At 38.3% G+C, this 7,320-nt stretch overlaps 1 long non-coding RNA gene across 1 annotated transcript; it reads right to left on the bottom strand.

Moving 5' to 3' along the window:
* Positions 1-319: 319 nt before the first annotated feature.
* Positions 320-5,681, bottom strand: LOC148430031 (uncharacterized). The gene is made up of 2 exons (XR_015867793.1): positions 5,556-5,681; positions 320-817 (listed from the first exon to the last, which is right to left on the bottom strand). It is a non-coding gene; the product is annotated as an uncharacterized LOC148430031 (long non-coding RNA).
* Between the last annotated feature and the right edge of the window lie 1,639 nt (positions 5,682-7,320).

Genomic DNA, 7,320 nt, shown 5'->3' with positions numbered 1-7,320 from the left:
AGCAGATATGCACATCGGTGTTTCCTCACCTAAATTGAGTCGAGATTTTGCATTTGAAAAATCTCACAGCATCATGAAAAAGTGACAAAACTTATTAATAAGCGACTGAAATAATGAGCTCATTTCAATTTACTCATTAATGGGCTTCCTCAGTGTGAAATCTTGCCCTGTTTGATTGAAAACAAAGCGGCTAGACTTACTGGAAGCCTTGATACTTTTGTGTGAATGGCATTAGGTGGATGCACAGGTTTTATCTGCCATTTAATTGGAAAACGATTTCTCGGTCTGCCTGTCCTCATAAATCCCTTGTATAGATAGATTAAGAAAAATATTTTTATTAACGCATGATACTTTTTCACCCCTGATGATCTGTCAGAAAGTGTGCCTGCTGCACAGCACCCTGCTTGGGAATCACTGCTGTATAGCCTTTCTGACATTTTACAGTTATGAGTCATGCAATAATGTGATAACACCTTTGCCATCTGCAACCTCACTGTGAGATGCAGCTGAATACATATATGTACTGCTTTGTTAAAACGCTAAAACATTTAAGGCTTAGGCCGTATAAATACTTCAATGACTGTTTTGACAATTATACAAAAAGACAAATAAACATGATAAAATACGTTGTGCATTCTAGAACACTTTACCCCCAAAATATGAATGCATGAGGAAGTGGTGCGCTTCAGCAAGCAAGTCACACCGAAGCAGTGTTTGTTTGAAATATCAGAGGCGCACACTTCGTCAGCGCTGATGGCCTGCCCGTCACCGATGGACGCCCGTTTTGCAGATGGGCCGACGAATGACAGGCATGCCACTAAGAAAAAAAAAAAAAAAAAAAAAGCAATTTTAATCCATTGTTGTAATCGTAGGGATAGACATTACGTCAGATGTCCGTCAGCAGGGCCACGCCCCTTTTTACATACTGAAATATAATGCAATTGACTTCGATGTTTATCTGCTATATTGCTGCGTCTTTATAGTTTAGACTGCAATCAGCCCGCAGTTGATGTGACAATAGTCAATTTACCGCACCACCAAGCAGTGGAGAAATATGCTCAGTTGAGTGAATAAACAGGGATTGTTCAATTCACCGTTTGTCAATTTCTTGCTGATAAGACCATTCTGGATTGCCTTTCAAGTAACCGATGAATGCAGACCAAATTGGATTTTTTTTTTTTTCTCTGATTGGCTCTTGACTAGGAAATGCAAGATAGAATGTTTTCTTAATTCCCTAATTAAAGAGGTCTTGTAGTAATTTCAACCTCAGCAATACTTTATTTCTCTTGTAGTGTATGTGACAGATGAAATTTAGACAATTGTTAATGAAACCGTCTTCTATAGTTTGAGGTCAGGCAGTTATACATGAGAACCGACCTCCACCACTTTTGTCATGCAGAGCATGACAATGCCATCTAGAGGACATGATTGGCAATTGCACCCTTGTCCCCTGTATTAACTTTTTTAGTGCCAAGCGTTATCGAAAAAGGACATCTCTAGAGGGCCAGTATATTTAACATCTCCACTCATCGTTCAAGGTCAACAGAATATTGTGTGCTATGTCAATATACATATGGGTGTTGCCGTATGAAAGATTGACTTCCATTCTTCAGAAAGAATTGATATAGGTAATAGCTATGTTTCATGTGTCAAAACACTGCCATCAAATGGTCAGAGTTAATCACTACAGTGCTCAATTGGCTTATATTAGAAAAGCATTAGTCAAGGGTGTCAGCTACCCTCCATAAAAAACGTATTTGACGACAATTGTGTTATTGTTACTGCTATTAAAAAAAAAGAAAATTCTCGTCCATGGCACTGAAAGAGTTTAAAAATGAGGGTGTATTGTGGCCTAGGGTTAAACCTCTGAGCTGGCTTTGTTTTCATGTTACACTTACATTACTGTGTTGAGCTTCAGTTGCAGTGTAATTGGAGAACCACAGACACGGTATTAACTTTAAGTGTAAGTACTAAATCAGAAAAAAGGATGAATGAGTGCTGACAAAAGTAGATTGACAATTACAATTTCGTACGGCTTGAAAAAATGACGGACCGACAATACCGGAAAGGGGGCGGGGCTCTGACGAATGTCGGACCAGCAACAAAATGTAAATTGCCCACCTCTGTGAAATATACAGTCTCTGACACATTCAAACCAAAATATCCTTTGCGTAACATATGGCTTATGTAACATACTGTACGTCTTGCTTGGAATCCAAACATGGCCATTTGTCTCATTCCTACCAATATTATGTTTAGGTAAGTGTAGATAAGAACAGCTGAGTAACTGAATAATGGAGGGCATCGATGAGATATCGAATAAATATTACTAATGTTTAACTTCTTACCGGAATAATTGTAAATATTTTGTGCATTTGCGCTCGTTGTCCGTGAGCTCTTTGACTGACATGTTTGCTTATAAACTCATAAAACACATTCCTCCTCACCAGATAACAATAGCTTATCTGGCTTCTGTTTTGAGCTTGAGCAACGTTCAACTCAACAAGCTGCCACGGAACGCTGTCGCTCACAACAAACTTTGTTGGAAAAGCATTTCATATCGCCCTCGACGTATGACTCTCATGGGGAAACGTTTCTAGCTTCAATCAAGACAGGATCAGAAAATAAATCAAAAGCTAAATGTGAGTGACAGTTGAGGGAAGCAAGAGGTAGACGTCTACTGATGAGCGGGCTCATTAGGGGGTATTATTTCCATCTTGTTGTCTCCAAAGCCCAACATTGATTTTTGAGTGGCCTATCATCCACGTCTGAGTGTCAAGTCAACACCTACGGAGCTGCTGGCAGTTGGTGCAGAGCGGCTTCACTGTTCTGCCTTGTCGCGACAAACAGCTATTACTGTGCTCGCCAACAGCCTCCACTCCAGACAGCCAGTGCGAAGAAGCAGTTAACAATTTGTTGCTCAAGTACGAAGCACGGGGGAGAAAAAAAGAGGTTGAAAATAGAATGTGGCGTTACCGTCAGTGGAGGCTGGACGCAGATCGTAATCGTGATGATGATTTAATTGAGGACACATGGAAAATCTCATTTTCCGTATAAACGGCTGGAGGCTAATCACCGGACAAGTTGCATATAATGACAAATGAAAAGCAAAAATCTGTTGGCCTTCGCAGAACGAGCCCACAGCGATTCTTAATTGAAAAAACATATAGAGCAAAAAAATGTTGGGGCTGGGGCGGCTCATTCATTAGGGTGTGTGAGATAGTGGCAGGCTAGACGGCAATTTTATCATCTCATCTATATGCATTGTATATTTAACACAGGGCCGTTACTAAGCAGGCTTTGTAAACATATTTGCTCCACGGTTCCAGAGTTCAGATTTCGAATATGCATTTTGAAGTCATTGTCGTCTGAATTTCTCATGGGTCTAAATATAAATGAGAATGGTTGCGTGTCTGTCATGGGACCTGTGAAATGTTTGCGACTACCCAATGGTGTGCACCAGGAGAGGGAATCTTTGACTGTCTCGCAATTTGATCCGATTCTGATTTTTGGGTCGATGATTCGGTTCAGAATCATTTGCGACTCAAAGCGATTTTCGATTCCAAATTATTTAATGAACAATGACTTCCGCTGCAATGTAAAGATGTGCAAAGAATTGTTCTGACCTACTTCAGTCTGCTTTGCAAAACATGACAAATGGAGACATCAAAGTGCACTTTTTTTTCTTCAATCTATAATGGTTTAAACTATACATAGTTTTCACTGACTTCACAATCTCGCGAGTAGGCGCCAATTTATGGGTCGAGATTATATTTGTTTACGAGAGTCATCTACCTCTAACGCTACATCTGTAAAGAGAAGGTATGCGGAAGGTTTAGATCACCAATTCATGAGCGATGCAAGTCGAAACTTTTGTTTGATAAACGGAACCGAAGCGAAGGAAAACTTTTCAACTGACTGAAATCTTGCCGAATATTACGTATCCCCATATCGTCAATTATTTAGTGAACAGTGTAAGTGCATACTCATTAAAAGACATGAAAGTGTACAAATCTCTTGAGTCCCACAACTATTTTGTGCGTGGATGGGTATAAGATGTCCAGCATCTCTCTGACAGTGATGGAATTCTCATCATTGCTAAGGTAAGCCTGACAGAAAATTATGATGACCCTCCATGCACACTTAAGTTAAAAGTAAAGCTACTGGCAGTAGCAATAATAAGATGTTGAATTTGTATGGTGAAATATGCATGAGAACTTGCACATTCAATATATATTATTATTTACATACACGAGCCTTTTTAAACTGAAATTTCTATCCCAAATAGATACATGAGATGTTTTGTTAAAAGGTCATCTTACAATAACCGTGAATATTGTACCAATACAGTACAATGTCAGCCTATCACGCCCGTGGGGATTAATGAGTCAGTAAATGACAATAGCAATTATTCATTCAAATTTTTCTGTGTGGACATGAAAATGTATGTTTTTAAGGTTGCAGTTTAAAATACTGCACTTAAATCTAACCTGGCTGAAGTATATTTCATATACCCGTATATATTTGTACATAGGCAGAACATTCTCAGTCTTTGAATGCCCCCTCCTTTGAGGCCATGGGTTATTGCACAGAAAGATGAAATCCTCACTGGACACTGTACTTGTACGGCAGGATGGGGCCAGACCTGTAGCCATGTTGGACTCCTGTTATTTGCAATCGAAACTACAAATCCAAGAGAGTTACACAAGAAGCTGCATACTGGCTGTTGCCCACAAGTGACACATCAACAGCTGCTGAAGATTATGTGTTCTCTGATGTTTCTGATGGCTTTGCTGGCATTGCGTAACCATGTTCACCTTGAAGACCTGACAACTCCAACACACCTTGCACGGCAGAATGTTGCTTTTGTTTGACTTTTCTTTCTTTCATTAGCTTGTGCCTCGACATACTGTATGTTTTGTACATTTATGTTTTCGTACAATTGAGGATGTGTTAGCTGATTCCGCAACAAGCTTTGAAGGGGCCCAGGATGCGTCTCCTCAAAAAGACCTGCTGGCTTACCTATAAATAGTAATAAATCAATAATAGCAGTATCTGTTACATCAAATTTAAAATGATATGATTGAATATAATCAAAAATATTTTGTATTGTTGAGTTAATCAGTCTTCTCCTACCAATGACTAACATTGCACATTTATCAAAAAACGAACCACAAAATGGAAAAACAATATCATAAAGCCACGTGACTAGATCTAGAAGATAATTCAATCTAATTATGACTAATACACAACAAGCGAAATGTACATGCAAAAATAGTTGTCTCTTTAACCAGATGTATGGATCGTGAAACACAAATGGACAAATGCCAATATTTTAAATGGCCATTCCTATGTATCATCGCTCTGTATTTTTAACGCTTTAAGAGTTTAGTGACAATACAAATGATGTTTACTTTGACGTTTTACAACAGTGAACGATTTTATGCGGATTTCGCTGTAGATTCTGGCATTTAGCAGACTTGTAAGATAGAAATCAGCATATTCCAAACACATCACGGTAAAATGTATTTTAGCAATCTTACAATTGTATTCACCTTCAACCGAATGGTCAGAATACACTTTTGTGTATTTTGTCAGTTGAAAATCCTTGCGATTTATCCTCGCAAACCATGCGTTTTTTCTCCTCTCGCTGAGTTCCTTTGTTTGCATTCATGGTGCCTGACAACAGGTATTCCAAAAAAGCTTCTTTTCACAGTTGTTTGCCGTATTGTTGCTCGCATGAATGGCGCAGATGTTTACCTTTGTCAAGTACCTTTCGCGCGATCTCATCGGCTTCTGTGTTTGCTCACTGACCCCCGCAAGTGTTGGTTTGCCCCACAATATGGTCCCTGGGTCTGGTCAGTGACGTCACGTGAATACAATGTATAAGGAAAGTGCCTTTTCCTCAAAAACAGCATGTGGACCACACGTGTCTAATCCGTTCTTTATTTTGATTAATTGACATGCGAAACACAAGAATGGAATACAGACACCTTATTATTCAATTAGATGTTGTAAACCCAAGTGACTTGATAGACCATTTATTGTAATTAAGTAAAATATCAAAGTCATTTATTCCCCATTATTCTTCTTGATATAGGTCAGCTTTAATAGAGCGCTCACATTGTTTAGATATTTGCAGTTATTAATGTCAGATGCGTAGATGGACCTTTATTCTATCTGAGTTCAGTTAACAGCTAGAGCTTACTGCATAATGACAGCATAATTGATGAGCTTTTTAATGGTGGTGTGTTGATCTGGTGTGATGTGATGGCGTTAAAAACGAACTCACAAGGAAGAGTAAAGTCAGCTGATAGCAAGACTGACTTCAAAATATAAGTGCTGCATACTACGGCCATTGTATTGATCACCATATATTATTATAGAATTTTATTTTGAAATTGGCCTTTGTAGAATACTGATTGTGTTTCTTTTTTAGCTATTTTGGCAGCTGTTTTTTTTGTTTGTTTGTTTTTTAATCATAAAATAGACCTTGGGACGTTTTATATCAGTTCTAAATCATAGTAAAGAAGAATCTTGATTTTTTTAAATGAATAGTTTTGTTTTTTTGCCTCTTACTACTTTTACTTTTTGCTTACACTTACTATGTCGTTACATTAGCATAACATTGTTGTTTTTGGAGTAATATCTGAGTCTTTGTTTATCATAATCATTTAAGCAGCCTTGTGATCTCCAGACAACCCCACAATGAGGACAAATAGTATGAAGTATGGAATTGTATAAAGTATGCATGGATGGATGGATGGGTGGGTAATAGTTTTAAAAAGCACCATTTAAGAGAGGGCTTTAGAAAACACCAGTGAAAACGGGAAAGCTTGAATACCCATGTTTTTAAATGCACGACGTAATGAAAGATTTAAAAGTTATGATATAAAGCATTCCATGGGGTGTATTTGAGATTCCAGTGGAAGTAAGTCAGTCAGTGTGATGAGAGACTTTGTCAAAGGCTGCCTCCGCGAGGAGATGGATTAGGAGGGTTACTTGTCCAGTCACTTGTCATGAGGAAAAGATCTAAACAAGACAAAAGATGGCTCCTTTTTGCTTCTCCTCAAGTATAAGGCGCAAGATGCATGAATACAGAACACAAAATTGATGTCCACAGGTGCAATTTCCACAAAGATCATTCCATTCACTGTTTTGTGCAAATGTCAGTATGTTTAAAAGTATTTACTGTATAAACTGAGTAGAATGCATTCCAGAAGCAGCGTCTCTTGATGTCTCTTGATGAGACTCTTGATGACTTCTTTTATGAGCTTTCACTTTAGTTTCTTTAAGTGCATTTTATTTTTAGTATTATAA

This window comes from Hippichthys cyanospilos, chromosome 1, assembly GCF_059441005.1.
Source record: "Hippichthys cyanospilos isolate Australia breed blue-spotted pipefish chromosome 1, RoL_Hcya_1.0, whole genome shotgun sequence".
Lineage (NCBI taxonomy): Eukaryota > Metazoa > Chordata > Actinopteri > Syngnathiformes > Syngnathidae > Hippichthys > Hippichthys cyanospilos.
The sequence above is the reverse complement of the archived record's forward strand: the minus strand, read 5'-3'. Positions and strand labels throughout refer to the sequence as shown.